This window comes from Balaenoptera musculus, chromosome 18 (genome assembly GCF_009873245.2).
Source record: "Balaenoptera musculus isolate JJ_BM4_2016_0621 chromosome 18, mBalMus1.pri.v3, whole genome shotgun sequence".
Classification (NCBI taxonomy): Eukaryota; Metazoa; Chordata; class Mammalia; order Artiodactyla; family Balaenopteridae; genus Balaenoptera; species Balaenoptera musculus.
Window position 1 is genome coordinate 24,204,061 of NC_045802.1, and position 12,391 is coordinate 24,216,451.

At 40.2% G+C, this 12,391-nt stretch overlaps 1 non-coding gene across 1 annotated transcript; it reads right to left on the reverse strand.

Moving 5' to 3' along the window:
- Positions 1-8,944: 8,944 nt before the first annotated feature.
- LOC118884469 lies at positions 8,945-9,051 on the reverse strand. The gene has a single exon (XR_005017302.1). It is a non-coding gene; the product is annotated as a U6 spliceosomal RNA (small nuclear RNA).
- Between the last annotated feature and the right edge of the window lie 3,340 nt (positions 9,052-12,391).

Consider the following 12,391-nt stretch of genomic DNA (forward strand, 5'->3'; position numbering starts at 1 on the left):
GTCCTAAGCTAGAGCACTGAGTAGAGATGGGGAGAACAGAATAGGCAGGTGGAATTCTTAGGATACAAAAAACCAGGACTTTGTTAGTGACTGAATATAGATGGAGAGTGACAAGTGAGAGATGAGTTTCATATTTCTAGCCTGGGTCTCTAGTTAAGGGGAGAGAGACCAAGATGGCAGAGTAAGAGGACATGGAGCTCACCTCCCACCCATGAACATATTTCTAGCCTGGGTGAATGTGTTGATGGTGATGTGACCACAAAGACAAAATCTGTGGTATTTCAGAGGACAGGGAGCCCTGATGTGATCAATCAAGAGTTTTAAAGACTATAGATTTAAACCTGGTGAGCTCAGGGACTTTGCCTTGTTCAATGCTGTATTCCCAGTGCCTTGAATGGTGCCTAGCACATAATAGGGATTCAGTGAATATTTGGTAAGTGAATAGGTTTGATGGAGGAGTTAAGATTTTCAGAGATTAAGAGAAATAAGTATGATGGTGGTTGGTGGAGGATTGGGTGCAGGGACATTTAGGGCAAGTAAACCACAGCAAGGCAGTGGTTGTGGTTAAGTGTGTGGGAGGGGAGGACAGGAGGGAGAGCGGGATAAGGAGGAGCGGGGGAAGGAGGGCGAGAGAGAGAGAGAAAAAGAGAGAGGGGAAAGCTATGTTAGGGGACTAATACAGTTGCTGCTCAGTGTCAAAGGAAGTGGGAAGATCAGAATTAGGAGAGGAGAAACACTCTGAAAGAGCTTCTCTTGATGCTTTGGGATTTCTCATAGCTAACTGACCAACCCCAGGTGTGGCAGCCAAGGTTGGAAAGATTCTTGGGACGAGGCTACCAGACTAAGCTAGTCAGTTCAGCCCCTGTCACTGGCAGCTGCTGGCACAAACCAGTGCTGGCTTTGCCTATTTGTAATTCAAAAAGGATGCGGTGATGCCTGTCCTTCAATGCCTACAGATCATTAGCAATGCCATGAGCCATAGCATCTGGGAAAAAGAAAGGAGAACCACTCAGGAGACGTGAGAGTCTAGCTCTGTCAGCCACTAATGTTGAAACCCTGGACTACTCTCTTACCTCCATGTCTACTTCACAGGATAGTTTTTGGACAACCTGGATGGGCTAAGTGCTCTTAAAAGGTAAATAAGTGTACAAGGTAAGGGAATGGCAAATGCTAAATTAGTATTAAATAGAAAGAGGCTCTCTCAACCCTTGCACTTCAATATTAAAAGTGTTCGCTCTTCTTCCTCCCTACTTTATCACCATCCTACAGAACACCTCTGACTACAGAACACCGTCGACTCTTGCAGGACTCAACCGTCTTTTTTCCCCTCTCATCCATGCATAACTTACTGCCAAGGCTTATCAGTTCGACTTCCACAGTATCTCTAGCAATTGTCCCCTTTCTTTCAATTTACTGCCATCCACTTGACTTGGTCCCTCCGTATGTTTCAAAGAGACCACTGTCAGAAAGAACTACCTGGTCCTCCTGCCTCCCGCACCTCACTTCCATGGTATTATGGAAGCGACGGGAATCTTGTAAGGAAGCGACTGTGGCATTTTAGGATCTCTGCTAGCCCAGCAGAGGCTGTAAGTGCGCGGACGTCTCCGGTTCTGAATGGATTACAGTGCAGGGCTCTGAGCAACGTGCGCATTCGTCGACTTATCTAACTCACCTAAGCAGAGAGACCTTTTGACAGTCTCCCCCCCCCCCGCCCCGCCCCGCCCCGCCCCCCGGCACGCAGTGAGGACGACGGCGACGAGGCTGCAGCCAGCCCCACGAGGGGGACAGCCGTGCCTCCCTTACCGTCTCAACTCCCCAAGAGAGCTGCTCACCGGAAGCACCGCCGCAGAGGGGACCCGAGGGGCTCACAGGGAACAGGAGACGACGCCACCGCTCGGTCTCCGGCACCTGAACGCCGACCTGGAGCGCTCCAGGGGCACCGCCAAGGGCCAGGCGGGACGCACTCCGGCACCGACGGACGCACGCCGCCGCCGCGGCCCCAGCCAAACCCCACCGTGGGGAGCGCTTCTCGCGAGACGCGCTGAGGCGGCGAAGCGAGAGTGGCAGAGGATGCCGGCCTGCCCAGGCCCTGAGGCTGGGGTCGGGAGACCGGGGGTCGGGCCGGACGCCGCACCCCTGCCTTCCGACACCACCGACCGGCGCGGAGGAGAGGCGAGGGGCCCCGGGCAGAACAAGAAGGGCGGCCCAGTTCGCCATGAACGTCCGTCCATCGTCTGGCGAGGCCTAGGCCCGGCCCCAGCGAGCCGGACGTCACCACATCCATCGATCGACCTCAAAGTAAACTTTTAAAACTACTTTTTTTTTTATAGTGAAAAGTAAATATTAAAAAGGAATCAGAATAGTTATCCACCCCCTTTAATGAGTTTCTTAAAACACATGTATCTCAAATACCATGCTACTTTATTTTTCTGAAGAATGTGTTTTTCTTTCCACAGCGATGTGGTCTTGCTGTGTTACATTTTTAAAGAAAATTACCTGAAATTTTCTTTGAAGTTGCATTTTGTGGCTAAGAAATTTGAAACGAACCCTCAATGGATCACTGTAGACCATATTATGTTGGAGAATGTACTCTCTCTAGTCTACTTAATGGGATCAGAACAAATTCTAAGTGGATGATATTCTCAATTCTAATGTATTTTCAAGGGTAGTTTTTGCCTCCATTCAGAATACCTTTCTTCAGAAAGTATTTTCGCAAGGCAAAGCTTGTCAAGTTAGTTTTCTCTATTTTGCCAAGTTTATATTTTGCAAAATTTAGTTCTCAATTTTCCCCTAGTCTGGTACAGGAAAGATAGGAGCTGTATTTAAAAAAAAAAAGAAAACTTCTTTCTACAATGTGAGATATTACAAAGTGCAGTTATAGAATTTCAAAATTAAATCTTACATATCATTTGAGCTGTCACCTTTTTTTTAATTTTTGGAAACTTAAAAATATTTATTAATTTATTTATAATAACAAAAATCAACCTATTACATGTCAGCGTAAATCACGTTTTTAACAGAAAATATCTATATTTTCCAAAACAAGAGAAAATATGTGAGAAGAGTGGCATTGTTTTACATTAAGTTCTTTTTACATAAATTTACATCACATTTTTTTTTATTCAAACAAAGTCACAAAAATTATAATCATCCTCATCAGTTCACTCAGTCCCATGTAATTAATTCTTTTTCATCTTGATCTTTTGTTAGCACTTTTATGAATCCATCAGTTTTCCATTAGAGTTCTGAAAATGCTTATTCATTCAGTTCAGCAGTATAGTCAGTTACTAGAAACCTGTACTTGTCAGAGTCTTTTCCATGAATTCCTTGAAGATGAAACCCTTTTATAGGAACATTTTTGCAAAAGCATCAGAGTACACCCAGAACTGTCTGTAAATGACAAAAGACTTAAAAATGACCACGGTTAAAGATTTGATGAAAGTTCATAATAATGCAATTGACAAGGAAATTTAGTTATTTCTGAGATATACATTTTAAAGTAATAACTAGAATTATGACTTATAACATTATACCAGAACATATAAGATTTTTAGGAATTTCATGTAATGTCTGAAACATTTATATTAACATATTTCCATACAAATAACCCAAAGAAAGTTTAGTATTAGTTTTTTTAAAAATTTTTGAATTTTATTTAATTTATTTTTTTATATAGCAGGTTCTTATTAGTCATGAATTTTATACACATCAGTGTATACATGTCAATCCCAATCGCCCAATTCAGCACACCACCATCCCCACCCCACCGCAGCTTTACCCCCTTGGTGTCCATACGTCTGTTCTCTACATCTGTGTCTCAACTTCTGCCCTGCAAACTGGTTCATCTGTACCATTTTTCTAGGTTCCACATACAGGCTTTAATATACGATATTTGTTTTTCTCTTTCTGACTTACTTCACTCTGTATGACAGTCTCTAGATCCATCCACGTCTCAACAAATGACTCAATTTTGTTCCTTTTTATGGCTGAGTAATATTCCAGTGTGTATATGTACCACAACTTTATCCATTCGTCTGTCAATGGGCATTTAGGTTGCTTCCATGACCTGGCTATTGTAAATAGTGCTGCAGTGAACATTGGGGTGTATGTGTCTTTTTGAATTATGGTTTTCTCTGGGTATATGCCCAGTAGTGGGATTGCTGGATCATATGGTAATTCTATTTTTACTTTTTTAAGGAACCTCCATACTGGTCTCCATAGTGGCTAGATCAATTTACATTCTCACCAACAGTGCAAGAGGGTTCCCTTTTCTCCACACCCTCTCCAGCATTTGTTGTTTGTAGATTTTCTGATAATGCCCATTCTAACTGGTGTGAGGTGATACCTCATTGTAGTTTTGATTTGCATTTCTCTAACAATTAGTGATGTTGAGCAGCTTTTCATGTGTTTCTTGGCCATCTTTATGTCTTCTTTGAAGAAATGTCTATTTAGGTCTTCTGCCCATTTTTGGATTGGGTTGTTTGTTTTTTTTAATATTGAGCTGCATGAGCTGTTTATATATATTGGAGAGTTATCCTTTGTCCGTTGATTCGTTTGCAAATATTTTGTCCCTATCTGAGGGTTGTCTTTTCATCTTGTTTATGGTTTCCTTTGCTTTGCAAAAGCTTTTAAGTTTCATTAGGTCCCATTTGTTTATTTTTGTTTTTATTTCCATTACTCTAGGAGTTGCATCAAAAAAGATCTTGCTGTGATTTATGTCAAAGAGTGTTCTTCCTGTGTTCTCCTCTAAGGGTTTTATAGTGTCCGGTCTTACATTTAGGTCTCTAATCCATTTTAAGTTTATTTTTGTGTATGGTGTTAGGGAGTGTTCTAATTTCATTCTTTTACATGTAGCTGTCCAGTTTTCCCAGCACCACTTATTGAAGAGACTGTCTTTTCTCCATTGTATATCCTTGCATTCTTTGTCATAGATTAGTTGACCGTAGGTGCGTGGGTTTATCTCTGGGCTTTCTATCTTGTTCCATTGATCTATATTTCTGTTTTTGTGCCAGTACCATATTGTCTTGATTACTGCAGCTTTCTGGTATAGTCTGAAGTAAGGGAACCTGATTCCTCCAGCTCCGTTTTTTTCCCTCAGGACTGCTTTGGCTATTCGGGGTCTTTTGTGTCTCCATACAAATTTTAAGATTTTTTGTTCTAGTTCCATAAAAAATGCCATTGGTAATTTGATAGGGATTGCATTGAATCTGTAGATTGCTTTGGGTAGTATAGTCATTTTCACAATATTGATTCTTTCCATCCAAGAACATGGTATATCTCTCCATCCGTTGGTATCATCTTGAATTTCTTTCATCAGTGTCTTATAGTTTTCTGCATACAGGTCTTTTGTCTCCCTAGGTAGGTTTATTGCTAGGTATTTTATTCTTTTTGTTGCATGGTAAGTGGGAGTGTTACCTTAATTTCTCTTTCAGATTTTTCATCATTAGTGTATAGGAATGCAAGAGATTTCTGTGCATTAATTTTGTAGCCTGCAACTTTACCAAATTCATTGATTAGCTCTAGTAGTTTTCTGGTAGCATCTTTAGGATTCTCTATGTATAGTATCATGTCATCTGCAAACAGTGACAGTTTTACTTCTTCTTTTCCAATTTCTATTCCTTTTATTTCTTTTTCTTCTCTGATTGCCATGGCTAGGACTTCCAAAACTATGTTGAATAATAGTGGTGAGAGTGGACATCCTTGTCTTGTTCCTGATCTTAGAGGAAATGCTTTCAGTTTTTCACCATTGAGAATGATGTTTGCTGTGGGTTTGTCGTATATGGCCTTTATTATGTTGAGGTAGGTTCCCTCTATGCCCACATTCTGGGGAGTTTTTATCATAAATGGGTGTTGAATTTTGTCAAAAGCTTTCCCTGCATCTATTGGGGTGATCATATGGTTTTTATTCTTCAATTTGTTAATATGGTGTATCACATTGATTGATTTGCGTATATTGAAGAATCCTTGCATCCCTGGGATAAATCCCACTTGATCATGGTGTATGATCCTTTTAATGTGTTGTTGGATTCTGTTTGCTAGTATTTTGTTGAGGATTTTTGCATCTATATTCATCAGTGATATTGTTCTGTAATTTTCTTTTTTTGTAGTATCTTTGTCTGGTTTTGGTATCAGGGTGATGGTGGCCTCATAGAATGAGTTTGGGAGTGTTCCTTCCTCTGCAGTTTTTTGGAAGAGTTTGAGAAAGATGGGTGTTAGCTCTTCTCTAAATGTTTGATAGAATTCACCTGTGAAACCATCTGGTACTGGACTTTGGTTTGTTGGAAGATATTTAATCACAGTTTCAATTTCATTACATGTGATTGGTCTGTTCATATTTTCTATTTCTTCCTGGTTCACTCTTGGAAGGTTATACCTTTGTAAGAATTTGTCCATTTCTTCCAGGTTGTCCATTTTGTTGTCATAGAGTTGCTTGTAGTAGTCTCTTAGGATGCTTTGTATTTCTGCAGTGTCTGTTTTAACTTCTCCTTTTTCATTTCTAATTTTATTGATTTGAGTCCTCTCCCGCTTTTTCTTGATGAGTCTGGCTAATGGTTTATCAATTTTGTTTATCTTCTCAAAGAACCAACTTTTAGTTTTATTGATCTTTGCTATTGTTTTCTTTGTTTCTATTTCATTCATTTCTGCTTTGATCTTTATGATTTCTTTCCTTCTACTAACTTGGGTTTTGTATGTTCTTCTTTCTCTAGTTCCTTTAGGTGTAAGGTTAGATTGTTTATTTGAGATTTTTCTTGTTACTTGAGGTAGGCTTGTATAGCTATAAACTTCGCTCTTAGAACTGCTTTTGCTGCATTCCATAGGTTTTGGATCATTGTGTTTGAATTGTCATTTGTCTCTAGGTATTTTTTGATTTCCTCTTTGATTTCTTCAGTGATTTCTTGGTTCTTTAGTAACGTATTGTTTAGCCTCCATGTGTTTGTGTTTTTTATGTTTTTTTCCCTGTAATTCATTTGTAACCTCATAGCGTTGTGGTCAGAAAAGATGCTTGATATGTTTTCAGTTTTGTTAAATTTACTGAGGCTTGATTTGTGACCCAAGATGTGATCTATCCCGGAGAATGTTCTGTGCACACTTGAGAAGAAAGTGTAATGTGCTGTTTTTGGATGGAATGTCCTATAAATATCAATTAAATCTATCTGGTCTCTTGTGTCATTTAAAGTTTCTGTTTCCTTATTTATTTTCATTTTGGATGATCTGTCCATTGGTGTAAGTGAGGTGTTCACGTCCCCCACTATTATTGTGTTACTGTCGATTTCCTCTTTTATAGCTCTTAGCAGTTGCCTTAGGTATTGAGGTGCTCCTATGTTGGGTGCATATATTTTTATAATTGTTATATCTTCTTCTTGGATTGATCCCTTGATCATTATGTAGTGTCCTTCCTCGTCTCTTGCAACATTCTTTATTTTAACGTCTATTTTATCTTATATGAGTATTGCTTTCTTTTGATTTCCATTTGCATGGAATATCGTTTTCCATCCCCTCACTTTCAGTCTGTATGTGTCCCTAGGTCTGAAGTGGGTCTCTTGTAGACAACATATATATGGGTCTTGTTTTTGTATCCGTTCAGTGAGCCTGTGTGTTTTGGTTGGACCATTTAATCCATTCACGTTTAAGGTAATTATCGATATGTATGTTCCTGTGACCATTTTCTTAATCGTTTTGGGTTTGTTTTTGTAGGTCCTTTTCTTCCCTTGTGTTTCCCACTTAGAGAAGTTCCTTTAGCATTTGTTGTAGAGCTGGTTTGGTGGTGCTGAATTCTCTTAGCTGTTGCTTGTCTGTGGAGCTTTTGATTTCTCCATCGAATCTGAATGAGATTGTTGCCGGGTAGAGTAATCTTGGTTGTAGATTCTTCCCTTTCATCACTTAAAGTATATCATGCCACTCCCTTCTGGCTTGTAGAGTTTCTGCTGAAAAATCAGCTGTTAACCTTATGGGAGTTCCCTTGTATATTATTTGTCGTTTTTCCCTTGCTGCTTTCAATAATTTTTCTTTGTCTTTAATTTTTGCCAATTTGATTACTATGTGTCGGCGTGTTTCTCCTTGGGTTTATCCTGTATGGGACTCGCTGCGCTTCCTGGACTTGGGTGGCTATTTCCTTTCCCATGTTAGGGAAGTTTTCTACTATAATCTCTTTAAATATTTTCTCGGGTGCTTCCTCTCTGTCTTCTCCTTCTGGGACCCCTATAATGCGAATGTTGTCACGTTTAATGTTGTCCCATAGGTCTCTTAGGCTGTCTTCATTTCTTTTCATTCTTTTTTCTTTATTCTGTTCTGCAACAGTGAATTCCACCATTCTGTCTTCCAGGTCACTTATCCGTTCTTCTGCCTCAGTTATTCTGCTATTGATTCCTTCTAGTGTAGTTTTCATTTCAGTTATTGTAGTGTTCATCTGTTTGTTTGTTCTTTATTTCTTCTAGGTGTTTTTTCTTTAATTCTTCTATGTCTTTGTTAAACATTTCTTGCATCTTCTTAATCTTTGCCTCCATTCTTTTCCCGAGGTCCTGGATCATCTTCACTATCATTATTCTGAATTCTTTTTCTGGAAGGTTGCTCATCTCCACTTCATGTAGTTGTTTTTCTGGGGTTTTATCTTGTTCCTTCATGTGGTACATAGCCCTCTGCCTTTTCATCTTGTCTATCTTTCTGTGAATGTTGAGATGAGCCTCTGATTTAAGGAAGGTCGATCTGGCTGGTTGCTGTGAGGAAGATGAGAGAAGAGTAAGAGTGGAAGCAGGATGTCACGGAGGAAATGCAGAAGGTGGTGGCTTGGGGTGGGTGGATCTGTTAGTGTTTGAGGGTCACCTGCGAAGGAAGTGGGGGCTGCTGTGGCTCACTGTGGGGTCAGGGACACTGGCGGTGGTGGCTCTGGCAACTGCTCATTGTCGTGGGCCCTCTAGGATGCTGCCATCTTCTCGCCAAGGCCTGGAAAAACATGGAACACTTCACACATTTGCATGTCATCCTTGCACAGGGGCCGTGCTAATCTTCTTTGTGTCATTCCAATTTTAGTATATGTGCTGCTGAAGCAAGCACTGTAATATATTTTGAAGTCAGGAAGTGTGAGACCTCCAGCTTTGTGTTTCTTTCTTAAGATTGTTATGGAATAAGTAATTTTTTTAATGTTTAAAGCAGTATATGTTTAGTTTTTGTTTTCAACTTGTCTCTTCTTTTTCCTAGTGCCAGCTCTTTGATTTTAGTTTCCATTCTTATTTTATAATCTCTTTCAGATTTTGTCAACTACTCTACAATGTGTGGTATTAAATCTATTAATGGTTGTGTCTGCTCTTCACCTTCAAATGGTTTTATTTCTTGTGTGGTTTGTAATTTGTTATTGTGAACGCTTGTTAAACTGGGGTTGTTTTCCCCATGTAAGTCAAGCACTCCCTTGTGGCTCAATTTTGCATTCACTTTTGCTTGGGCTTCAGGGATTCAGCAGTAGTAGAGAAATTTTTATAATATCCTCTTGGCTTGAGTTTCTTACACTCCCTGGGCATTGTAACTTCTGATGCTCTTTCTCGTGTGAGATTTCAATTTTAAGAAAGATTTTGTTTGTTTTCCATTTAAATTCCCAGCAATTTGTAAGCTTCCTTTTCTCTTTCCTGAGCTGATGGGTAGAGCTCTTCTAGTCCTCTTTATCCAGACAGGGAAATCCTTTCAGGAACTTTGCTCTGTGCAGGATTCTCTTCCTACCTCGCACTGCCCCTGGGCCATATCTCCTTTTCCTACCTTCAAGGTAGAACACACCCCTCCTATGCCCCCACTCCCACCCCCACCTGACTCTGTTCCCAGCCCTAGCATCAGGGGTGATATCCATACCCATGCCACCTTGGGCTTCTCTCTCAACAGTTGTTAGAATTACCACTCAGGGTTTGAGTTCTTTTTTCATCTTGGTTTCTTAAGGCTTTTATCTTCCTTGCTCTCCTCTTCCTTCCTTCTCTTCTTTCCTTCCTTCTTCTGAGTTGATTATGTATTCTCTATTATTGCTCTGTGCTTTTACAAAGCATTTCTGTGTGTTTTCAGTTGGATTTGTAGTATCTGTGTGTGGAAGTGATGGTAATGAAAGGAAGCAACTGAATTCAGCTCATGTTGTCTGAGGATCTTGAGTGATCTTCTAAAAATAAAATATATCTTGTCATCCCCAGGTTAAAGCCTGCTGATGACTTGCTATTGCACTTGGATAGATAAACTCTAAAGTCCTTATTTTGGCTTAAAGTGTCCCATATGAGTTGACTCCTATCTCCCTTTGCAACCAGAGGTTATGGTACTTCCCCCCTCATTTAAAGCAGCCTTCTTTCTTTCCTTAGAGTTGTTGCTTCTGCCTGGAATGGACGTCTCCATCCAGATGTCAGATGACAGAATTTTCACCTTCCTAAAGAGGCTTTCCCTGGGACTTCCCTGGTGGTCCAGTGGTTAAGAATCCGCCATCCAATGCACGGGACCCGGGTTCAATCCCTGGTTGGGGAACTAAGATCCCACATGCCACGGGGCAACTAAGCCTGTGCGCCACAACTACTGAGCCTGTGAGCCACAACTAGAGAGCCCGTGCACCACAACTACAGAGCCCACACACTCTGGAGCCCACGCACCACAACTACAGAGCGCTACAGAGCTCTGGAGCCTGCACACTACAACTAGAGAGAAGCCTGTGCACCGCAACAAAGAGCCCGTGTGCTGTGATGAAGATCGCGTGTGCCACAACTAAGACCTGATGCAGCCAAAAATAAATAAATAAATAGTTTTTAAAAAGGCTTTCCCTGACTACCCTACCAAAAGTACGACCCCGCTCCTTCCTCTAATATCACCCCGATTCATAGTCTTCATGACACTTATCACTATGTTAATTAATATTAATTTAAGTTTTTACTTGTTCATTATTCATTTCGGAGACCAGTTGGACAGCGGTTGCTGATGGAGAAGCAAAGAAATAATCAAGGATGAATCCTAGATCTGGGGCTTGAGCAAGTGAGCAGATGCCTGTGAGAGAAACAGGTATGGGATGGAATCAAGAGTTGTTTTTAAAAGGCTCATGTTTGAGATTTCTATTCTTCATCCTAATGGATACATCAAGTGGGAAGTTGCATATAAAAGTCTGGAAGTCAAGCGAAAATCAGGGATGGACATAAAAGCTTGGGCATCATCAGCATACAGATAATATTTAAAATCATATGACAGTAGTACCCAGGGAAAGAGTGAAGAGTCATTAGAAAAGAGAAGGTAATACATCTTTTAAAGCAATCACCAATGTGGCATAGTCAGAGCTGCAAGGTAATTCCATTGAACAAATATGCAAAAAACAAGGGAGGGCCTTTTGATGAAATTAAGCAGCATGTTCCAAACTTTATTTAATTAACTTACCTCTTACTCTTGTCAGTGGGAAGTTTGGTGCATGGAAACTCCAGTGATGGTCAGTGTAGATTTCCAAAGGAGGAGAAATAAACTTTCTTGACTCTGTCTCCAACAGAACTTGAGCAAATGTACACAAGGATTTCATGAATATTGATTCGTTCCTTCTTTTCCGTAGGAATCGGTGTGGGGTATTCTGACAGAGATGACACATGGGTTTTGTCCAACACGAACAGTTATGTTAGAAATCTCTGGGAAGCTTTGTCTTGGCAGTATCCCTGAAGGCTAGAGAATGGACCAGAAGAGAATTTTCTTCTCTCCTTATTTTGGGGAGACTAAATTATACAGTTAAGCAAGTTATTTGGACTTCAGAGGAGCAGAGTAGTACTAAATTTCTTCAGACAATTTAGTTCAAGGTGGGAATTATGCTCTGTTGTTTTGAGATATGTGATAAGGTTGAAAAATTGTCGACTGTGGTCCTGGTAATAGAATGAACAGGCTCTCTGTCTGCTCTGAATTCCTTGAGCTACAGATCAAATCTTGCTTTTAAATCTAACTTACTTACTACTCTCATTGTCTTCTAGACTTATTTAGGCTATAAAAGTTTTGCCTAGAGGTATGGATTGTTTATGCATATGATGTGGCTGCAACTTGCAGTATATCCATGCCTTTGCTTTATGATTTCAGTCAAAACAAAATTAAAGAATCATAATCACCTGTGTTCAGGAAGTAATGAGGAATATTTTAAAGTTCATGTTTTCATAGATCTTTTGTCAAGAATAGGACTGAAGTTCCAAATGAGATGCATTTTCTATAATGCATGTGGTGGCCCGTCCTGAAATAGCTATTGTTTTTGTCATTCTGATTTGTTGGGCAGACAGTTGAATATTAAACAATAAAAAATAAGTTTTTGTACATGACATTTCATTTTTGGATAACCAGCAACCAAAATTCCCAGGCATTGGGGTTAGTATATTCATCTCCACAGGTGTCCAGAAATGAAATGAAATGTCACCTAAAGCAGTAGACA